The sequence below is a fragment of the Oncorhynchus mykiss genome, chromosome 23 (genome assembly GCF_057628025.1).
Source record: "Oncorhynchus mykiss isolate SJ-2025 chromosome 23, ASM5762802v1, whole genome shotgun sequence".
NCBI classification, from domain to species: domain Eukaryota; kingdom Metazoa; phylum Chordata; class Actinopteri; order Salmoniformes; family Salmonidae; genus Oncorhynchus; species Oncorhynchus mykiss.
The window spans coordinates 2,704,388-2,729,175 of NC_143044.1; the positions used below are offsets into that span (position 1 = coordinate 2,704,388).

Below are 24,788 nucleotides of genomic sequence, written 5' to 3' on the forward strand. Positions count from 1 at the left end.
TCAACCAGCTTACATGTGGTAGTCACATGAATGCATTTCAATTAACAGGTGGAAATGCATTTCTGAAAGTTAATTTGTGGAATTTCTTTCCTTGTAAATGCGTTTGAGCCAATCAGTTGTATTGTGACAAGGTAGGGGTGGTATACAGACGATACAGCTTTGCACACTCTTGGCATTCTCTCAACCAGCTTCATGAGGAATGCTTTTACAACAGTCTTGAAGGAGTTCCCACAATGCTGAGCACTTGTTGGCTGCTTTTCCTTCACTCTGCAGTCTAACTCATCGCAAACCATCTCAATTAGGTTGAGGTCATGTCATTGTGGTGGCCAGGACATCTGATGCAGCACTCCATCACTCTCCTTCTTGGTCAAATAGCCCTTACACAGCCCGGAGGTGTGTTGGGTCATTGTCCTGTTGAAAAAAAAAAATGATAGTCCCATTAAGCGCAAACCAGATAGAATGGCATATCGCTGCAGAACGCTTTGTTAGCCATGCTGGTTAAGTGTGCCTTGAATTCTAAATAAATCACAGACAGTGGCACAAGCAAATCACCCCCACACCATCACACCTCCTCCATGCTTCACGGTGGGAACCACACATGTGGAGATCATCCGATCACCTACTCTGCGTCTCACAAAGACACAGCGGTTGGAACCAAAAATCTCTAATTTGGACTCGTCAGACCAAGGACAGATTTCCAGCAGTCTAATGTCCATTGCTCGTGTTTCTTGGGCCAAGTAAGTCTCTTATTATTGGTGTCCTTTAGTAGTTTTTTTTGTTGCAGCAATTCGACCATGAAGGCCTGATTCACGCGGTCTCCTCTGAACAGTTGATGTTGAGATGTGTCTGTTACTTGAACTATGTGAAGCATTTATTTGAGCTGCAATGTAAGGTGCAGTTAACTCTAATGAACGTTTCCCCTGCAGCAGAGGTAACTGGGCCTTCCTTTCCTGTTGCGGTCCTCATGAGAGCCAGTTTCATCATAGCGCTTGATGGGTTTTGCGACTCCATTTGAAGAAACTAGAAGTTCTTGAAATGTTCCGGATTGACTGACCTTTATGTCATAAAGTAATGATGGACTATCATTTCTCTTTGTTTATTTGAGCTGTTCTTGCCATAATATGGACTTGGTCTTTTACCAAATAGGGCTATCTTCTGTATACCACCCCTACCTTGTCACAATGATTGGCTCAAACATAATAAGGAAATAAATTCCACAAATGAATGTTTACCAAGGCACACCTGTTAATTGAAATGCATTCCAGGTGACAACCTCATAAAGCTGGTTGACAGAAAACCAAGAGTGTTCATAGCTGTCATCAAGGCAAAGGGTGGCTACTTTGAAGAATCTCAAATATAAGATATATTTTGATTTGTTTAACACTCATTTGGTTACATGATTCCATATATGTTATTTCATAGTTTTGATGTCTTCACTATTATTCTACAATGTAGAAAATAGTAAAAATAAAGAAAAACCTTGAATGAGTAGGTGTGTCCAAACTTTTGACTGGTACTGTACATTGACAGCCTGGACTATACACTGCTTAGGCTCTCATTACCTGTTTTTTCAAGCTCTGTCCTTCTAGGAAGAGGTAGCAACATCATGGGGCTGTGAAGTTCTGTGAAAAGTTCTGTGTCAGACCAAGATCCTGTTGCCTCCAGCCTCGGTCCTGTGTGACCGTCCATTCATGTAAACACACATCTGAGACAACACAGCTCTTATAGACCCACAGAGTACAGGCCTACAATGACACGTCCCTAAAGCCTCAGAGGGGCATTTGTCAAACAATCTTTCTTTAACTTCTACAAAGTTCCTTACACTGCTGGCTCTTCAGTATCTCCAATCTCTCCAGTCTACATACCCTTTTTGGTTTCAGGTAGAAGAACCCTTTTGGGGTTCAAAGGGTTCTCCTATGGGGACACCCAAAAAACCATTTTAAGTTCTAGATTGCACCTTTTCTTCTAAGAGTGTACATGTAAAACGTGTTGCACATCAGTTTCACAACTTGAGTGTGTATGGGGCCAATCAGAGTGAGTTCTATGTAACACAGAAATTAGAAAGACGAAACACCTTGTTTAAAAACACATGAAACTTTATTGGTAGCAGCTTGTATACATCATGGTTACTGTGGCCATTAGCTGAAGCGGATTCAAAAACAGGCCTAAGTGTAAGCACATAGCCTTCATAAAAAACAAACATTTGGGGATGCTTTGCTCCCTCAGGACCTGGACGACTAGTCTTAATAGAAAGAACCATGAATTATGCTCTGTATCAGAGAATTCTACAGAAGAATGACAGGCCATACGTATGTGAGCTGAAGCTGAAGCGCAGCTGGGACATTCAGGAAGACAATTATCCAAAATACAAAATCAAGTCTACATGAAAATGGCTAAAAAGCAACAAATTTGACATTTTGGAATGGCTTAGTCAAAGTCCAGACCTAATTGCAATTGAGATGTTGTGGCAGGAATTGAAACAAGCAGTTCCTGCTTGAAAACCCACAAATGTCGCTGAGTTCTGCATGGGAGAGAGGGCCAACATTCCTCCACAGCGACGTGAAAGACTGATAAACAACTACATGAACAGTTTGTTTGGAGTCATTGCAGCTAAAGGTGGCAGAATCAGTTATTGAGTGTAAGGGGGAAATTACTTTTTTTCACACAGGGGCATTGTGTGTTGCATAACTTTCTGTATGAAATAAATGAAATAAGTACTGTATGTCATTGTTGTGTTATCTGTTCACTCAGATTCCCATTGTCTAATATTTGGTTTTGGTTGAAAATCTGTTAACATTCAGTATCAAAAATATGCAAAAGTAGGGCCTCCCGAGTGGCGCAGCTGTCTAAGGCACTTGAGGAATCACTACAGACCCGGGTTCGATCCCAGGCTGTGTCACAGCCGGCCGTGAATAGGAGACCCATGAGGTGGCGCACAATTGGCCTAGTGTTGTCTGCATTAGGGGAGGGTTTGGTCCGCCGGGATTTCCTTGTCCCATTGCACTCTAGCAACTCCTTGTGGCAGGCCAAGCACCTGCAAGCTGACCACGGTTGCCAGCTGGACGATGTTTGGTACGGCTGGCTTCCGTGTTAAGCGAGCAGTGTGTCAAGAAGCAGTGTCGCTTGGCAGGGTCGTGTTTCGGAGGACGCATGGCTCTCGACCTTCACCTCTCCCGAGTCAGTGTTGCATCGATGGGAGAAGACTAACTTCCAATTGGATATCACGAAATTGGGGAGAAAAAGTAGTAAAAATACAAATTTGTATTTAATAAATAAATATATATGCAAAAGTAGAGAAAATTAGAAAGGGGGCAAATACATTTTCACGGTACTGCACATACAGCATTCAGGTGGTGAGTCCAGTGCAGCACATACACAATGTGCCCCCTGCTGGACAAAAGTAGTTTAAATTCTCCTCCTGGATTAGTTGGGGGGATTTAAGGGTTGGTAGATTGAGGTCCTGGTAGGCAAGGAGAGGCACTGTAGTTCCTATGGTTCCTGTGCTGCAGGGTCATAGAGTAGAGGGAGAGCGTCTCTAGGACACACCCTGAGAGACCCATGCCAGGCATGGGCACAGTGAAACCACATGAGCAAAGAGGGACAGCGTCAGCGGGCATGCCTTCCATGCTGCAATTAAGGCAAAGGTAAACTCCTGGCACTCCTCACATGAAACCATCTACACACACGCAAGGGTATAAAAAAGTATTATCTTCTTCTTATCCACACGTCCTTAGAAATAATAACTCCTTGCCACGCACCTCGTCCCTGAAATCTGTGACTCAGAAAAATCCAGCATTTCTGTGTTCATTTGGGAGGGGGGGGCAGAGATGGAGGTGGGGTGGGGTCAGTTGTCCTCCTCTCAAGCTTCACTGTCCGAGGACAGCTCCCCCAGGGCATTGACGAACTCACTGGAGGAGGGGCGCTCTTTGAGACTGGGTGCCCAGCAGTGGCACATGCGCTTGTAGACTTCAGGGGCAGCCATCGGGCATGGGCAGCTTAATCTTGCCTGCTTGCAGACCTGGGGAGAAAAGAGTGGAGCAGAGAGACAGGGGAGGTTAGACTTGGGAGACAGAATGTACAGGTCAATGTGATTTGACTCATTCACTCCATTCTTATAGAGCAATAAGTCAAATCATAATAAGAATAGAGTAAAACTGGTTCTGGTAGGGAATTCATAAGAATTATTGGGCAGACAGCCTGCCCTCAGCTTGATCAAATAAAATGATGATACTGTATGTGCCACTTAGCAGACACTTTGTCAAGGTGACCTACAGTACAGTCTATCTCAATACAATGTCAAGCAAATACAAGTTATTCTCCTAACAGAACCATAAAAATGATTAATCACAGTCCTGCGATTGACACTCGAGAATAGCTTGAAGTTACCCCAAGAATAGGAGAGTGGCCGTGTCCGAAATCTGTCTTGCTTACTACTTACTAAAACTGCATGCTGTGCACTAATTGTACTACATACTATTTAGAATGTACTGTATAGTAGAAACAGAATTAACTATAGTTTACTTATGTAAAATATCAACATACTAGGCTCATCCATACTGAGATTGTGTAATCTAATGCACAATTGCTTTGCTACCAGCCATCCGTTCATTTTGGTACAGCTCATCACCTTATCTGATTATTGGCTGTTGTCAAACGCACATGGGTCTGGAAAGATGATTCTCATACTAGATGAAAAGGCCAAATTAGTTTGACATCGTGGCATTTAACATTTTAGAAATTTCACATACTATAAGGAGGATAGGAAAGGATGAACTTTAATGTCCCTAGGGGAAAATTGTCAGACACACAGCACTACTGTACACAAAATAGACACTACATTAGACACTCAACATAATACATACATTGCACGTTACCATTATCATCATACAGTTCTCATATAGCCACATAAGTAATACTTTGCTTATTCCCTTATTCTGTCAGTCGCGTACTAACAGCTCAGCTTTACTTATTGTCGTTTAGGTATTTGAAGGACATGGGAAGGCTTACACCTGTTCAGCTTACATGTGGGGACCCTATAGCGTATGTCTGAGGGGAGGAGGTATCCTATAGCGTCTGCCTGAGGCGAGGAGAGACAGTGTCTGCCTGAGGGAAGGGGGGTCCCTATAGTGTCTGCCTGAAGGGAGGAGGGACCCTATAGCATCTGAGGTGATACTCAGAGTAAAGGACATGGGAAGGATCTGGTTTTATCTGATCTACAAAAAAATCTGTGCTTGTCTGTTCAAAAATAGTCTGCAGGGAGGGATGTAGCCTCACACCCATAACCTTCATGGCAGTTTGTATCAGGCAGGTAATTTGGGATTTCAGTTGGACTGATAAATTGTCAAACTACACTGTGATGCCGTATCTCAAGATACTCTATGGCCGCATAGTATAACAGGAGCATTATTTTCAGCATTGTGGACAACCATAGGTGCGTGGTCGCCGACAGATTTGGGGACAAACACCATCTCCTGTTAACTCTAACCTGTTGAGTATGGATAGTCAGGAATGAGTGGTAACACCTTATGGTATAGGAGTTAACACGCATCTGCTTTAACTGGCTGAGTAGGACATGTGGCAGTATTGTCTTAAATGCTGAACTGAAATCAATAACTAACAGTCTAGCTTAGGCCTTGGGGTTTTCCAGATGTTGATTGCATGATGAGTCCCACAATTTTTCTTATAGGCAAAATCAAACACAAAATCGAACACAGGGTTCACATCTGAACGGAGCTCCCACACCATGGTCTTTTCAAAACACTTCATTACGATGGGGGTCAGGGAAACAGGTCTAAAGTCATTATTTTCTTTTGGACAAGGCTTTTTCGGGACTGGAGTGATAATGGCCTTTTTCCAAATGGATGGGAGAGGATGGGAGTCTACAGACCACTGAAAGATATGGCACCAGGCCGGAGTCAGTTCCTCTGCATGTTTTTAGAATAAATATTGTCCGCTATTATCCTGTCATTTTCCATCCAAGTTGTCAGATCCCGGTGGCTTGTCATTGTTGATAGACAACAATCATTTTTTCACCTCTTCCACACTCACTTTACGGAATTCAAAATTAAAATGTTGGTCTTTCATATTTTTGCCAGATATACTTGGATGTGTAGTGTCAGTGTTTTTTGCTGGCATGTCATGCCTAAGTTTGCTCATCTTTGAAGTAGTTGGCAATATCAGTCGGTTTTGTGATGAATGAGCCATCTGATTCAATGAATGATGGAGCTGAGTTTGCCTTTTTTCCCCAAATTTCATTGAAGGTGCTCCGAAGCTTTTTACTATCATTCTTTATGTCATGTCATGTATCTTTGTTTCATAGTATAGTTTCTTCTTTTTATTCAGTTTAGTCACATGATCTCTCAATTTACAGTGCATTTGCCAATCGTTTGTGCAGCCAGACTTATTTGCCATTCCTTTTGCCTCATCCCAACCATACAATTTTTAAATTCCTTATCAATCCACTGGGATTTAACAGTTTTTAGTCATTTTCTTAATAAATCTTCTTCAGGCTAGGGTCTATTTTTCTCCATTTCCGCCTGATTGACATGCCCAAAGTAGCTGCCTGGCTTCAGGGCCTAAACTTGCTCAGGCCCTGAAGCCAGGATATGCATATAATTGGTACCATTGGAAAGAAAACACTCAGAAGTTTGTAGAAATGTTGCAATAATGTAGGAGACAATAAAACAATAGATATGGTAAGAGAAAATCCAAAGAAAACCAACCATAATTTTTTGTTTCTTTGAGAGCCAATGCTCTTCCATTAGAACGTATACGGAAAAAATTTAATCTAGCTCCCAGTATGCAATTCCTATGGCTTCCACTGGATGTCCAAGGTTTGTTCAAGGTTTCAGGCCTGTTTCTTCCCAAACGAGGAAGAATTATGAGTTTTAGTACTGGGATACAGACTTGGAAATCAGTCTGTGCGCACGCGACGAAGAGGACACGCACCTGCTAATATCGTTTTCCTGTTGAACATACTTCTTTCTGTACGAAATATTATAGTTGAATTACATTTTAGGGTACCCAAGGATGAAATAGAAATGTATTTTGACTTGTTTTAGCAAGTAGCTTTTTGGATTCCTTTCTCTGCATGTTGAACGAGTGGATTCCTCAAATCGATGGTGGCAACTAAATAGACTTTTTGGGATAAAAAGATGGATTTTATATAACAAAATGACACTACATGTTGTAGCTGGGACCCTTTGGATGACAAATCAAATGAAGATTTTCAAAAAGTGAATATTTAATCGCTATTTGTGAATTTATGAAACCTGTGCTGGTGGAAAAAAATATTTTGATGTGGGGCGCCGTCCTCAAACTATCACATGGCATGCTTTCGCTGTAAAGCCTATTGTAAATCGGACAGTGCAGTTAGATTAACAAGAATTTAAGCTTTTAACCAATATAAGACACTTGTATGTTCCTAAATTTTAAGTATCCATAATCTTTATGATTATTTATTTGAATTGCATGCCCTCCAGTGTCCCTGGAAGTTGTACTGCTAGTGGGACGCCTAGCCTTAGGGTGCATGTTTATTAGTAACTGGGATAAGCAACGTTTATTTGCCCCTCATTACACACCACGGACCAACAAATATTCTTTACATCAACAACATAGGAATCACTACAAAACTTATTGTATGACCTCTTATACACTATATTAAACCCAGCCTCTGGAACGTTGGTTTTCCTAGATATGGCTACTATATTGTGATCACTACATCTGATAGATCTGGATGTAGAATTACCCTGGTAGGTTGACTGATAACCTGAACCAGGTTGCAGGCACTGGTTACAGATTGAAGCTTTTTCTTGAGTGGGCAGCTTGATGAAAGCCAGTCAATATTGAAATCACCCAGAAAATATACTTTCTATGAGCACAGTCATCAATAACAATGGAATCAATCACATTATCACACTCAACAGAGAAGTCATGTACATCAAATTTTAAATGAAATAAAAAACAATTCATTAATTGGTCTTGGTCTGCTCATCTGGTGTGTGCAATGATTTTTGCAGGGTTCATGTTGGTGATTGTTGTCATCGACTCCAACAGTTTTTTGGAGTTCATGTTGGTGATTGTTGTCATCGACCCCAACAGTATTTTGGAGTTCATTGTAAAGAACTATTTTTTAATTGATTCCATGTGTTGTTTCCTTGTCTCCCTGAGCTTTTGGCTGAGCTCCTTTTGCACACATTTCAGTTGTTGTGGGTCCTTATTTTTGAATGCTTGTCTCTTGCAGTTGATACAGTCCTTTACCTCCTTTGTGATGTACGGTTTGATGTTTGGATATGCCTTTGTTGCTTTTTTGGGGGTACAAAGAATTTGTATTGATTTGTGCATGTCTAACTCATAAAAAATATCCTGTACACAAAAAACATCCTTGAAGTGATTCTATTCTGTCCTCAGTCCACACATTCACAGATTTCACAAGGGGTTTACTGCTCGATCTGTACGGTAGGTGGGAATGAGCTCGAGAATGTTGTGATCAGAGTTAGACAGGGATGGTTTGGCTCGGCTCTAGCAGTATATGCATTTTTAACATTTCCGTAACATATTTCTATTTTCAGATTTAATATATTGTTCATACCCAGGTAGTGACATTTCCAGTTTGAAATGATTGAAGTCCCACAAAATATTAGGGGCTTTTGGGATGTGTTGTATACAATACAGTACAGTACAGCATGTTGGTGGACAGTCAGCCACTTGGGCAGCAGCCCTCGCAGCCTTGGCACTAGAGGGTACAAAAAACAGTCCTATCATTTTGGGAATTCTGGATGCTCCCTGACTTTCTACCTTTCATTTCAGGGATTATTAGTGAGCTGGACACAGTCAAGAATAATTTCTACATAGTGCCAATTTGGTTTTAGTCATTTTAAAGTATATTGAAACAATTCAAACCCCTCGCGGATCCGTGTATGTTTGACACTGCTGGTCTATATGAATGAGAGTCTGTTATATGGGTATGTAATTGTTCAGCATCTATCATGTAGTGTGTGTGTTGTGCATGTACAGGGTTGGGCAGGTAATTTTTTTCAATGTAAGCCATTACTGTTACTAGTTCCCTGTAAAATTGTAATTAGTAACGTAACTTTTGGATTACCTAAACTCAGTAATGTAATCTGATTACTTTCAGTTACTTTTGGATTATATCATTTAAATTCAGTTTTGCACAATTCCTGACATTTAATCCTAGTAAAATGTCCCTGTTTTAGGTCAGTTAGGATCACCACTTTATTTTAAGAATGTGAAATGTCAGAATAATTGTAGAGAGAGTGATTTATTTCACATTCCCAGTGGGTCAGAAGTTTACATACACTCAATTAGTATTTGGTAACATTGCCTTTAAAATATTTAACTTGGGTCAAACGTTTCGGGTAGCCTTCCACAAGCTTTCCACAATAATCCAAGATGGCGTAGCAGTGCAGACGTGTTTTGTTCGTCCTCTCGTGTACTTTTGTATTTTTTCTTATTTTTTTATTTGTATTTCAATTTTATTTTCAATCTCTTCTCCATTTTAGTTCAATTATACCTTCCGGTAACCTGCCTTACACAATGTGATACGGAACCGCTATTATTTTTAAACCTCATAGCAAGAACCTCCTAGCCATCAGAAGCTAACCAGCTAATTAGCTACAAGCTATTTAGCCGCTGCTAGTGGCCTTTACCTTCGCATAGGTACCAGCCCTTTTTTTAGCTTGGATAATACTCGCCAACCTACCAGTAACGGACTGTATCTCCACTACAACGCCGGATTCCTGCCGTAATCCCTGGACCATTCTCCTGATTTTCACAGCTAGCTAGCACCCACCGAGTTACCCAGTACCGAAGCTATCCCTGAGACCCACCTCCCGGCCTACTCAGTTGTTCACCCGGACTCCACCCAAACACGGCTAGAACACACTACTCCACCGGATCCTTGCTGTAAACTCTGGACCTTGGCACCGGATCACCGCTGCTAACGAGTGGCTATAGTGGCTAACGCCCCTGCCCCGAAACTAGCACCAGTTAGCCATGAGCCAGGCGCATCTCCCGGATAGAAAACTAAGTTACTACAACACATCTTTTACCATCGGGCTTGGATCCTTAGTCGACACCAGGTCTACCGACGAATACTCCATCCGCTGTGCCTTCAACCGGCCTCCGTTGGAGCAGACACTTCTACTAACTTTAAACGCCGCGTCGCCCGCGTGAAAGCGTGGTAGCGACTACTCCGTGGCTCCCCTGTTCCTTCTATTGCTGCCCCCTGGAACCTATGATCACTTGGCTACATAGCTGACGCCCGCTGGACTGTCCATTAATAACGGTACTCCATTCTGTTTATTTATTTGTAAAAAAAAATTAAAAAAATATCTGTCGGCCCCTGCCGCGAACTCAGGCTCTGTGTGTAGTTAACCGACCCTCTCTGCCCAGTCATCGCCATTTTACCTGTTGTTGTTTTAGCTGATTAGCTGTTGTTGTCTCACCCGTTGTTGTCTGAGTTAGCTCGCCAAAATCAACACCTGTGATTACTTTATGCCTCTCTGTATGTCTCTCTCATAGGTCAATATGCCTTGTATACTGTTGTTTAGGTTAGTTATCATTGTTTTAGTTTACTGCGGAGCCCCTAGTTCCACTCATTATACCTCTGATACCTCCTTTGTCCCACCTCCCACACATGCGGTGACCTCACCCATTATAACCAGCTTATCCAGAGACACAACCTCTCTTATCATCACTCAGTGCCTGGGCTTACCTCCTCAGTGCCTGGGCTTACCCACCCCATACCCATCTGCACATTATGCCCTGAATCCATTCTACCACGCCCAGAAATCTGCTCCTTTTACTCTTTGTCCACAACGCTCTAGGCGACCAGTTTTGATAGCCTTTAGCCGTACCCTCATCCTACTCCTCCTCTGTTCCTCGGGTGACGTGGAGGTAAACCCAGGCCCTGCATGTCCCTAGGCACCCTCATTTGTTGACTTCTGTGATGGAAAAAGCCCCGGTTTCATGCATATCAACATCAGAAGCCTCCTCCCTAAGTTTGTTTTACTCACTGCTTTAGCACACTCCGCCAACCCTGATGTCCTTGCCGTGTCTGAATCCTGGCTTAGGAAGGCCACCAACAATTCTGAGATTTCCATACCCAGCTACAACATTTTCTGTCAAGATAGAACTGCCAAAGGGGGAGGAGTTGCAATCTACTGCAGAGATAGCCTGCAAAGTTATGTCATACTTTCCAGGTCTATACCCAAACAGTTTGAACTTCTAATTTAAAAAATTAACCTCTCCAGAAATAGGTCTCTCACTGTTGCCGCCTGCTATCGATCCCCCTCCGCTCCCAGCTGTGCCCTGGACACCATTTGTGAATTGATCGCCCCCCCATCTAGCTTCAGAGTTCGTTCTGTTAGGTGACCTAAACTGGGATATGCTTAACACCCCAGCAGTCCTACAATCTAAGCTAGATGCCCTCAATATCCTTTGGCGGACTGCAATAGCATCGAATACTTCCCACGATATACAACTGTTCAGGGAAGTCAGGAACCAATACACGCAGTCAGTCAGGAAAGCAAAGGCTAGCGTATTCAAGCAGAAATTCGCATCCTGTAGCTCTAACTCCAAAAAGTTTTGTGACACTGTAATTTCCATGGAGAACAAGAGCACCTCCTCCCAGCTGCCCACTGCACTGAGGCTAGGTAACACGGTCACCACTGATAAATAATACAATTTCAATAAGCATTTCTCAACGGCTGGCCATGCCTTCCTCCTGGCTACTCCAACCCCAGCCAACAGTATCTCTACTTGCACATCATCATCTGCTCATTTATCACTCCAGTGTTAATCTGTTAAATTGTAACTATTCGCTCCTATGGCCTATTTATTGCCTACCTCCTCATGCCTTTTGCACACACTGTATATAGACTTTCTTTTTTCCACTGTGTCATTGATTTGTTTATTGTTTACTCCATGTGTAACACTGCTTTGCTTTATCTTGGCCAGGTCGCAGTTGCAAATGCGAACTTGTTCTCAACTAGCCTACCTGGTTAAATAAAGGTGAAATAAATACAATTAAAATTTAAAAAATAAGTTGGGTGAATTTTGGCCCTTTCCTCCTGACAGAGCTGGTGTAACTGAGTCAGGTTTTTTAGGCCTCCTTGCTCGCACACGACTTTTCAGTTCTGCCCACAAATTTTCTATAGGATTGAGGTCAGGGCTTTGTGATGGCCACCCCAAAACCTTGACATAGTTGTCCTTAAACCATTTTGCCACAACTTTGGGAGTATGCTTGGGGTCATTGTCCATTTGGAAGATCCATTTGCGACAAAGCTTTAACTTTCTGATTGATGTCTTGAGATGTTGTTTCAATATATCCACATCATTTACCTCCTCATGATGCCATCTATTTTGTGAAGTGCACCAGTCCATCTTGCAGCAAAGCAGCAGAACATGATGCTGCCACCCCCGTACTTCGCAGTTGGGATGGTTTTCTATCAGAGCCAACACAGTCTAAACTTTGACACGGTAGCAGATGTCATTTTTGCTTCATGGGTGCAAACCGGCAGTCTACAGCCTCAATGACCGCAGTGATGATATGTGCAGTGAATGTCGCAATAGGTATTTTCTCTGAGAGCATAGACTTCAAGCTTAGGATTGTTGGGATAAGAAAGCCAAGAAAACACTTCTCTCCCTAAAGAAGATCAATAGAGAATGTGAGTGGCTGTAGAACTGTACTGTACTCCTTGAGAAAAGCAATTTCACGAGGATGTAGTTTGCTGCTCACACCTGGGTCTTCACAAATTTGCCCCAGCTGGTCATCTGTGAGGGCTATGAGTTTGGAGATGGCTCTATCTTGTCACACATGGAACAGTTACTTTCATGCTTGCAATGTCCTCTATTGCCTCTGAAGCTAATGTGGACTTGTGTGCATTGACATTGCACTTCTGTACAATTTTCGTGATGGACCTTGGGATGTAGCTTTGTCCAGGAGGTTGAGGGTGTGTGCCACACAATGTTCAAGAATCACACCCACATCAAACCTCACTCCATCATCCGTCTCATCTTGTTCCTCTTCATTTTCACTGATCGCCTTATCAAACTTGGCAGCAATCACATCGTAGGTATGACGTCCTCTGTCTCACACAAGCCAAAGCAGCTGACTTCCTCAACAAGGTGCCCTCCTCGATCCAGTGGCATGTCATGCCGAAGAAGCTTCTGTTATGGACAGACCAGATGTCTGTTGTGGTGCAGACTGACTTTATGCTCTGGTGGAGAGAGCATATTTCATGGACTCAAATTCCCTTCAATTCGTTGCATTAGTCTTTCGACACATGACCTTTCTCCCACCACTGTTTCCTCTTCTACTAACTACTAGCTTGTGGAATGAAGGCACCTCTACTAGTGAAAAGGGTTGCAAGTCCTCTATGATGATGTCAAATACCAGGTGATTAACCCGGCTTTGTGAGGTGTGTGGACCTCCTGGTTGTAGTTTTGCTTGTTTCAATGGTGTACAAGATGTCCCTTTTTGGCCATCTGTAGATAGCTGTGCATCTCTGCACTCAATCATGTCATCTGGCTGCCTTTTCCTGCTCAAGGTCTTCCATTGATTGCATTGCATCCTCTGAAAAAAATAGTAATTACTTAACTATGACACTACAGTATAATGTAAGTATTATAACATTGGCGTGAGCACCTTGTTATTGTTTCAATTAAGGATTGTAGCTTTACCCAACTTTTGCCCTCCTTTTGAAACATATGTTTCACTTTCTATAGCCTGCCACTGTCTGATGAACACATGGCTGGGGTTGGGACATGGAACCACTCACACATGGATAAGGCTATGGATGCAAGGATGTCTATGGTGATTTATATTGTTTGTCTAGAAATACTCAAATATAAAAAATATATATATTTTAGTTATGATTGAATAATACAGGCCTTTATTTGGGTTGAAAAAGCTATTGAACAGCAAGAAAACTGCAGTGTGGCTTTGATTTGGGTAGCATGTTAATCTGAAACCATAGTTAGCAACAACCCTGACAACCCTGACAGTGAGCATCTTGTTATGTTGAGTTATAGAGCGTTCAAAACGTAATTTTTTTACTTTTGATTTAGATAGCCAACTAGGCTATTTAGTCCAGTGAGGCAACCCGCCTCACCCAACGTAGCTATTTTTCCTAAAGTATTTATATTTACTTCGGACCTTGGAACCCCTCAACTGAAGCTAGCCAACGAACTACCAGCTTCAGCAAAACATTGCTAGCGGTCTTCAGCTAACCGGTCATCAGCTAACCCTTAGCTCGGAAAGCTCTCGCCAGTTCGAACAACGCGACTCTAACCAGAGCATAACGGACCTATTTATTATTTTATTTTATTTTTCATCCCCGGATTCCCATCGCAAACGGAACATTTTGAGCTCCTGGGCTACAATATCCAGACCCACGACCGGTCCATCGATGTCACTGCATGAAGAGGAATAAACAGATACCCCCATCGCGACGTCCCCAAAGGCTAACTCTCTAGCCCTTGCTATCTCCTTGCTTGCAAATTCGGCCTGCTAACTGCTAGCTTGTTTAGCCCGGTCCGCTAACTGCTACCGTGTTTAGCACCGTCTACTAACTGTTAGCTTGTTAGCACAGGCCTGCTAACCGTCTGAATCGCCGCGTCCCAAACACTCACTGAACCCATATTTACTTTCTATCCCTTTTCGATTTTTAATTTGTTTATACCTTCCGGTAACCTGCCTCACCCAATGTGATACGGAACCGCTATTATCTTTACATTTTTAGAACACACTCAAGAACCTCCAGAAGCTAACCAGCTAACTGGCTACAAGCTATTTGGTCATTGTTAGTTTTCTAACCTGGATAACACTCGCCAGTCCAGCTTCCCTGCCCCATCCACCGCTGCCCCTTGGACACTGATCACTTGGCTACATAGCTGATGCATGCTGGACTGTCCATTAATCACGGTAATCCATTCTGCTTGTTTATGTTTTATCTGTCGGCCCCAGCCGCACTTAGGCTCTGTGTGTAGTTAATCCGACCCTCTCTGCCTAATCAATCGCCATTCTACCTGCTGTTGTTGTGCTAGATGATTAGCTGTTGTCTCACCTACTGTTTTAGCTAGCTCTCCCAATTCAACACCTGTGATTACTGTATGCCTCGCTGTATGTCTTTCTCAAATGTCAATATGCCTTGTATACTGTTGTGCAGGTTAGTTATCATTGTTTTAGTTTACAATGGAGCCCCTAGTTCCACTCTTTATACCCCTGTTACCTCCTTTGTCCCACCCCCCACACATGCGGTGACCTCACCCATTACAACCAGCATGTCCAGAGATACAACCTCTCTCATCATCACCCAGTGCCTGGGCTTACCTCCGCTGTACCCGCACCCCACCATACCCCTGTTTGCGCATTATGCCCTGAATATATTCTACCATGCCCAGAAACCTGCTCCTCTTATTCTCTGTCCCCAACGCCCTAGGCGACCAGTTTTGATAGCCTTCAGCCGCACCCTCATACTACTCCTTCTCTGTTCCGCGGGTGATGTGGAGGTAAACCCAGGCCCTGCATGTCCCCAGGCACCCTCATTTGTTGACTTCTGTGATCGAAAAAGCCTTGGTTTCATGCATGTCAACATCAGAAGCCTCCTCCCTAAGTTTGTCTTACTCACTGCTCTAGCACACTCTGCTAACCCTGATGTCCTTGCCGTGTCTGAATCCTGGCTCAGGAAGGCCACCAAAAATTCTGAGATTTCCATACCCAACTATAACATCTTCCGTCAAGATAGAACTGCCAAAGGAGGAGGAGTTGCAGTCTACTGCAGAGATAGCCTGCAAAGTAATGTCATACTTTCCAGGTCCATACCCAAACAGTTCGAACTACTAATTTTGAAAATTACTCTCTCCAGAAATAAGTCTCTCACTGTTGCCGCCTGCTACCGACCCCCCTCAGCTCCCAGCTGTGCCCTGGACACCATTTGTGAATTGATCGCCCCCCATCTAGCTTCAGAGTTTGTTCTGTTAGGTGACCTAAACTGGGATATGCTTAACACCCCGGCAGTCCTACAATCTAAGCTAGATGCCCTCAATCTCACTCAAATCATCAAGGAACCCACCAGGTACAACCCTAACTCTGTAAACAAGGGCACCCTCATTGACGTCATCCTGACCAACTGGCCCTCCAAATACACCTCCGCTGTCTTCAACCAGGATCTCAGCGATCACTGCCTCATTGCCTGTATCCGCTATGGAGCCGCAGTCAAACGACCACCCCTCATCACTGTCAAACGCTCCCTAAAACACTTCTGTGAGCAGGCCTTTCTAATCGACCTGGCCCGGGTATCCTGGAAGGACATTGACCTCATCCCGTCAGTTGAGGATGCCTGGTCTTTCTTTAAAAGTAACTTCCGCACCATTTTAGATAAGCATGCTCCGTTCAAAAAATGCAGAACTAAGAACAGATATAGCCCCTGGTTCACTCCAGACCTGACTGCCCTCGACCAGCACAAAAACATCCTGTGGCGGACTGCACTAACATCGAACAGTCCCCGCGATATGCAACTGTTCAGGGAAGTCAGGAACCAATACACACAGTCAGTCAGGAAAGCTAAAGCCAACTTCTTCAGGCAGAAGTTTGCATCCTGTAGCTCCAACTCCAAAAAGTTCTGGGACACTGTGAAGTCCATGGAGAACAAGAGCACCTCCTCCCAGCTGCCCACTGCACTGAGGCTAGGTACCACGGTCACCACCGATAAATCCATGATTATCGAAAACTTCAACAAGCATTTCTCAACGGCTGGCCATGCCTTCCGCCTGGCTACTCCAACCTCGTCCAACAGCTCCCCCCCCCCCGCAGCTACTCGCCCAAGCCTCTCCAGGTTCTCCTTTACCCAAATCCAGATAGCAGATGTTCTGAAAGAGCTGCAAAACCTGGACCCGTACAAATCAGCTGGGCTTGACAATCTGGACCCTCTATTCCTGAAACTATCCGCCGCCATTGTCGCAACCCCTATTACCAGCCTGTTCAACCTCTCTTTCATATCGTCTGAGATCCCCAAGGATTGGAAAGCTGCCGCAGTCATCCCCCTCTTCAAAGGGGGCGACACCCTGGACCCAAACTGTTACAGACCAATATCCATCCTGCCCTGCCTATCTAAGGTCTTCGAAAGCCAAGTCAACAAACAGATCACTGACCATCTTGAATCCCGCCGTACCTTCTCCGCTGTGCAATCTGGTTTCCGAGCCGGTCACGGGTGTACCTCAGCCACGCTCAAGGTACTAAACGATATCATAACCGCCATCGATAAAAGACAGTACTGTGCAGCCGTCTTCATAGACCTTGCCAAGGCTTTCGACTCTGTCAATCACCGTATTCTTATCGGCAGACTCAGTAGCCTCGGTTTTTCGGATGACTGCCTTGCCTGGTTCACCAATTACTTTGCAGACAGAGTTCAGTGTGTCAAATCGGAGGGCATGCTGTCCGGTCCTCTGGCAGTCTCTATGGGGGTGCCACAGGGTTCAATTCTCGGGCCGACTCTTTTCTCTGTATATATCAATGATGTTTCTCATGCTGCGGGCGATTCCCTGATCCACCTCTACGCAGACGACACCATTCTATATACTTCCGGCCCGTCCTTGGACACTGTGCTATCTAACCTCCAAACGAGCTTCAATGCCATACAGCACTCCTTCCGTGGCCTCCAACTGCTCTTAAACGCTAGTAAAACCAAATGCATGCTTTTCAACCGTTCGCTGCCTGCACCCGCACGCCTGACCAGCATCACCACCCTGGATGGTTCCGACCTTGAATATGTGGACATCTATAAGTACCTAGGTGTCTGGCTAGACTCTAAACTCTCCTTCCAGACCCATATCAAACATCTCCAATCGAAAATCAAATCAAGAGTCGGCTTTCTATTCCGCAACAAAGCCTCCTTCACTCACGCCGCCAAACTTACCCTAGTAAAACTGACTATCCTACCGATCCTCGACTTCGGCGATGTCATCTACAAAATTGCTTCCAACACTCTACTCAGCAAACTGGATGCAGTTTATCACAGTGCCATCCGTTTTGTCACTAAAGCACCTTATACCACCCACCACTGCGACTTGTATGCTCTAGTCGGCTGGCCCTCGCTACATATTCGTCGCCAGACCCACTGGCTCCAGGTCATCTACAAGTCCATGCTAGGTAAAGCTCCGCCTTATCTCAGTTCACTGGTTACGATGGCAACACCCATCCGTAGCACGCGCTCCAGCAGGTGTATCTCACTGATCATCCCTAAAGCCAACACCTCATTTGGCCGCCTTTCGTTCCAGTTCTCTGCTGCCTGTGATTGGAACGAATTGCAAAAATCGCTGAAGTTGGAGACTTTTATCTCCCTCACCAACTTCAAACATCTGCTATCTGAGCAGCTAACCGATCGCTGCAGCTGTACATAGTCTATTGGTAAATAGCCCACCCATTTTCACCTACCTCATCCCCATACTGTTTTTATTTATTTATTTTTCTGCTCTTTTGCACACCAATATCTCTATCTCTACCTTTACATAACCATCTGATCATTTATCACTCCAGTGTTAATCTGCATAATTGTAATTATTTGCCTACCTTCTCATGCCTTTTGCACACAATGTATATATAGACTCCCCTTTTTTCTACTGTGTTATTGACTTGTTAATTGTTTACTCCATGTGTAACTCTGTGTTGTCTGTTCACACTGCTATGCCTTATCTTGGCCAGGTCGCAGTTGCAAATGAGAACTTGTTCTCAACTAGCCTACCTGGTTAAATAAAGGTGAAATAAAAAAAATAAAAAAATAAAACTATCTACAACTGATTTGATCTTAGTTCAAATAGACTTAATTAGCTCAATTGTTAGCATAGCAAGTATGCTATTGTGCTAATTTGTTATCTTTCTAACTACAATAGCTAGCAACCGACAGAGCAACTTTAAGTGAGCAGCATACCCCATAGTGTAGGAGAGTTGGCAAATTAGCAAACTAAACAGGCTAGCTAGAAATCTGACTAACTAGTTAGCTAGTACTTTCTGACCTATGCTGGAACATTGGTAACATTGTGAAGACATCCTGTCTGCCTCTAGAGACTAGCAAGCTAATGCGCCACACCTGCCAATTTTCATCCTTACCTCCAAGTGTTTCTTCAGGTTCGAAGTCAAGTCTCTGGATGTTGACAGCAGCTTTACAGTGGGCAAACATAGTTTGCATTGAACTGTTACATTCCTGCCCTTTTCTTCTTTGAACACAAATTGTTATTTGAAGCACCATCCAAAAAATGCATTGCGTTGGCACGCCATACCATTTTCTTTTGTGACCGTGTATGTTGCTCAGGCAGAAAGATCAAGTAGTACTTTTTCAGTTAATGATTGACGTCAATATAAAAGGTCATTAAGAAAACAAGCAATTGTTTCATGGACATTTTTTTTCTGCAAACATCCCTTCTAAATTTGAAAGTAATCCTAGAAGTAATTATCTTTTTTTTTTTTTTAAGTATCGGTAATCTGATTACAATATTTGTGCTGGTAATGTAACAGATTACATGTAATCCGTTACTCCCCAATACCTGTGTGTGTGTGCGCTCATTCTCACTTGTGGATGTGTCTGCATGTGTGTGCATGCGTCTGTGCTGTATCTATGTGTGTGTGTGTCTTTGTGTGCACGTGTGTGTGTCTTTGTGTGTGTGTGTTTACCAGCTCATAGTACTCCAGAATCATATAGTGGGGCTTGGCCTCCCTACACAACCCCAGCAGTCGCACCACGTTGCCATGGCTCAGCTTGGAGAAAATGTTGGCCTGGCGGCTGAAGACTAACTGCAGCTGCTCGTCTCTGCAGGCTCTTCACCAGCACCACTGTATCCTCCTCGCCCTCCTCGATGGCCTTCGCCTTGGCCAGCAGCACCTCGCCAAACTTCCCTTTCCCTACTGTAACGGTTTTGACTTGAGGTTATTATTTATAGGGGTGCCAGGTAGGTTGTGCCTACCAGAGAAAACATTGGTTTCTCCTTTTGGTTTGGGAGGGAATGAGTCCCATCTGGTCCGTCAAGTCTACACCAATACAAAGGACGTATGTAAAAGTCAGGATGGAAATAAACCCTTAAAACATTGGAAAGAACTTACAAAACAACAATATTATTTTGCGTGGGTTGTATTAGCAACATCAATGATTACACACACATATAATAATATAACACAATGAGTTCTGGTTCCTCCAGAAATGTCCTGTACCTCGGGCCTAAAAAGAGTCCAGCCCGGTAAAGGAGTTCAGTGAAATCAAGTGACTTTTGTCACGCAATGTTTGTCCGTTCATTCCGTGTAGCGTAAACCCAGTATTAATCATACAAGCAATATAAAGCCTATCAACTCTAACTAAGTCCTCCTCTACACCTAACTACACAAATCAACACAGTATAAATCACATCAAAACAAATTAATTACAGTATACAAAAAGGTTGTAGTCAGTCGGAGAAAGGCCACGAAGAACGGAGAGGTGTAGTCCACGGACGCAAAAGAGTGGATCAGATCCTGGGTAAACTCTATTAAGCTACAAAACACACGTTTAACGGCAACAAAACAAATGGAATAGAGAAGCTTCGGACCTGAGGGTTGAACACATCCTCATTCACGTCTCCATCACAACCCCACTTTTGCGCAGCTGATGCTGGTTATTTAATTGGGAATTAAAGGGAAAGCGTCCTATTGGAAGGAGAAGCACTGAGACGGTTCAGAAAAAGTTAGGGCCGTCACACACCTCCTCCCATGGAAAAAGCCGACCATTGCCCTGGAAGGCACATCTTGGTCGGGGACACCGAGAAAGGTCTCCTCATCACTTTCCTCTACAAAAATATTCATGACTTTTTGGAGCTCACGCTCCTCAGCTGAGGGGTCACAGGCCTTAAGGTGTGAGACTTCTGGGTCTGGGAATCCGAGAAAAGTCTCCTCACTTTCCTCTTCAGAGATATCCAGGACCTTGCGGCGCTCAATCGCCTCCTATTCCTCAGCCGAGGGGTAACAGGCCTTAAGGCGTGAGACATGGACAACGCGCATATCTTCACCTGTGTCCTCTTTCACCACTCGGTAGTTCAAAGGGCCCATCTGCTCCACAATCCTATATGGTCCTTGCCATTTAGGAGCGAGCTTGGCCGAGAAGAATTGTTCAGCTTTCGAGTAAGGATGAGAACGATGAACCGCTTGTAGGTTTTGAACCTGCCCAAATGACCAGCTAATGGGTCTTCAATGGAAATGTTGAAGCAGTTGAAGGCGTAGAGTTTCAGGTACAGTGCCTTGCGAAAGTATTCGGCCCCCTTGAACTTTGCGACCTTTTGCCACATTTCAGGCTTCAAACATAAAGATATAAAACTGTATTTTTTTGTGAAGAATCAACAACAAGTGGGACACAATCATGAAGTGGAACGACATTTATTGGATATTTCAAACTTTTTTAACAAATCAAAAACTGAAAAATTGGGCGTGCAAAATTATTCAGCCCCTTTACTTTCAGTGCAGCAAACTCTCTCCAGAAGTTCAGTGAGGATCTCTGAATGATCCAATGTTGACCTAAATGACTAATGATGATAAATACAATCCACCTGTGTGTAATCAAGTCTCCGTATAAATGCACCTGGACTGTGATAGTCTCAGAGGTCCGTCAAAAGCGCAGAGAGCATCATGAAGAACAAGGAACACACCAGGCAGGTCCGAGATACTGTTGTGAAGAAGTTTAAAGCCGGATTTGGATACAAAAAGATTTCCCAAGCTTTAAACATCCCAAGGAGCACTGTGCAAGCGATAATATTGAAATGGAAGGAGTATCAGACCACTGCAAATCTACCAAGACCTGGCCGTCCCTCTAAACTTTCAGCTCATACAAGAAGACTGATCAGAGATGCAGCCAAGAGGCCCATGATCACTCTGGATGAACTGCAGAGATCTACAGCTGAGGTGGGAGACTCTGTCCATAGGACAACAATCAGTCGAATATTGCAGAAATCTGGCCTTTATGGAAGAGTGGCAAGAAGAAAGCCATTTCTTAAAAATATCCATAAAAAGTGTAGTTTAAAGTTTGCCACAAGCCACCTGGGAGACACACCAAACATGTGGAAGAAGGTGCTCTGGTCAGATGAAACCAAAATTGAACTTTTTGGCAACAATGCAAGACGTTATGTTTGGCGTAAAAGCAACACAGCTGAACACACCATCCCCACTGTCAAACATGGTGGTGGCAGCATCATGGTTTGGGCCTGCTTTTCTTCAGCAGGGACAGGGAAGATGGTTAAAATTGATGGGAAGATGGATGGAGCCAAATACAGGACCATTCTGGAAGAAAACCTGATGGAGTCTGCAAAAGACCTGAGACTGGGACGGAGATTTGTCTTCCAACAAGACAATGATCCAAAACATAAAGCAAAATCTACAATGGAATGGTTCAAAAATAAACATATCTAGGTGTTAGAATGGCCAAGTCAAAGTCCAGACCTGAATTCAATCGAGAATCTGTGGAAAGAACTGAAAACTGCTGTTCACAAATGCTCTCCATCCAACCTCACTGAGCTCGAGCTGTTTTGCAAGGAGGAATGGGAAAAAATGCCAGTCTCTCGATGTGCAAAACTGATAGAGACATACCCCAAGCGACTTACAGTTGTAATCGCAGCAAAAGGTGGCGCTACAAAGTATTAACTTAAGGGGGCTGAATAATTTTGCACGCCCAATTTTTCAGTTTTTGATTTGTTAAAAAAGTTTGAAATATCCAATAAATGTCGTTCCACTTCATGATTGTGTCCCACTTGTTGTTGATTCTTCACAAAAAAATACAGTTTTATATCTTTATGTTTGAAGCCTGAAATGTGGCAAAAGGTCGCAAAGTTCAAGGGGGCCGAATACTTTCGCAAGGCACTGTATGTACATTTGGTAGAGTGTTCTGTGAGGTAGTTGTACAACTCGGTAGACTTTGTCTTCAATGATGGTCAGCTTTGTGGTAGGATTGACCTTCTTTTCTCCATCTTCCAGGATAGTCTGGTACAAAGCCTGTACTTCTGGATCATCCTGTTGGGCTTTCCATATGGCCTCATCAGAGATGGGAAAGTCCGTTTTGAGTCTCGCCTGCTTGACAGGACAGTAGCACATGTAAGATGAGGGCCACCGTTATCACAAGCAGGAGCTCTGGATAAGGCATCTGGAACAGTGTTGTATTTTCCTTTCCTGTATTCTACTCAATCATGTCATCTGGTTGTGATGGAGACGTGAATGAGGATGTGTTCAACCCTCAGTTCCGAAGCTTCTCTATTCCGTTTGTTTTGTTGCCGTTAAACGTGTGTTTTGTGGCCTAATAGAGTTTACCCAGGATCGGATCCACTCTTTGCGTCTGTGGACTACACCTCTCCGTTCTTCGTGGCCTTGGATTGGATTGTCTGACTGACCGACTGACTACCACCTTTTTGTATACCGTATTTCATTTGTTTTGATGTGATGTATACGGTGATGATTTATGTCGTTAGTTGTAGTTGAGGACTTAGTAAGAGTTGATACGCTTTAAAGTTCTGTGGTAAAATAATTGTTATATTGATTGTATGATTAATACTGGGTTTACGCTACACTTGAATGAACGACAAACATTGCGTGACAAAAGTCACTTGAGTTCACTGAACTCCTTTACCGGGCTGGACTCTTTTTAGGCCTGAGGTACAGGACATTTCTGGAGGAACCAGAACTCATTATGATATTATTATATGTGTGTGTAGTCATTGATGTTGCTAATACAACCCACGCAAAATAATATAGTTGTTTTGGAAGTTTTTTCAATGTTTTAAGGGTTTATGAAAAGTTTATTTCCATCCTGACTATTAAGTCCTTTCTATTGGTGTAGACTTGACGGACCAGATGGGACTCATTCTCTCCCAAACCAAAAGGAGAAAGGAGAAACCGTTACATAAAAAATCATGTTCTCAGCTATGGTGTGGCTATTCTCCCCTTGAATTGCGTTCCCATGCAAAACTAGACAGATAGCTAACAACTAAGTCTTCAATAAAACTCCCAAGGTGTGACTTTTCTTGACTGGATATATTGAAAACGTTTATGTTGTGAAACTGTAAAATACAGAAAAGAATATACTTTAGTATTCAATTCAAATTGACATATTGTTGCTGTACATTATACATTTCAAGTTGAAGTTGCATGAAAATACAAAGCACGTGCCAATGTATCATGCATCTGGCATGACGCCAAACCATAGCTAATTGTTACTCATATAGAAATTGGCTAACTGCTTTCATTACTTTGATAATATACAACCATCTCTGTAGAATAACAAAGCATATTTCACTAGAAACAGTAACAAAACTACAGTATTGTATATTTTACAATTTGTTTGCATGATGAACGAGCAAGGTAATACAGCTGCAATGCAATTTGTGTGAGTAAATGCAACGAGCATTGATATGTAATTATAACAATAACAAGATTATCATCACTAGCTAAATGCTTGAATCGAACTTACAAACAAATATTTTGAAGCGTGACAAAAGACCTGCACTGTAGCGTTGTTTTTAGCTGCTTCTCGGCGTCTCTTCCTGTTTCCTTCTCTGCGTGTCTCTTTCTGTTTTCCTTACAGTCTAAGTACCAGAAAGCTCCACTAGGGGGCGAATAACACCATGGAACACAATGAAAATCCATCTTAACCATTGTCATAAAATTAATGATTCGTTATCTTCTAGCAGGATGGCAGCACAGTGGCCATTCTGCTGCACAGCTCTTCCTGGTGGACAGCAACCACATTACACAATTTGCATGTTTGAGA

General features: G+C 43.2%; 1 long non-coding RNA gene across 2 annotated transcripts; it reads right to left on the reverse strand.

Moving 5' to 3' along the window:
* Window positions 1–2,078: 2,078 nt before the first annotated feature.
* Window positions 2,079–24,596, reverse strand: LOC110502229 (uncharacterized). Of its 2 annotated transcripts, XR_002470304.3 has the most exons (3): window positions 24,489–24,594; window positions 19,691–19,921; window positions 2,079–4,018 (listed from the first exon to the last, which is right to left on the reverse strand). It is a non-coding gene; the product is annotated as an uncharacterized LOC110502229 (long non-coding RNA). The 2 variants fall into 2 exon arrangements; XR_016490889.1 differs by lacking the exons at window positions 2,079–4,018; window positions 19,691–19,921 and adding an exon at window positions 24,034–24,078 and having other exon boundaries at window positions 24,489–24,596.
* Between the last annotated feature and the right edge of the window lie 192 nt (window positions 24,597–24,788).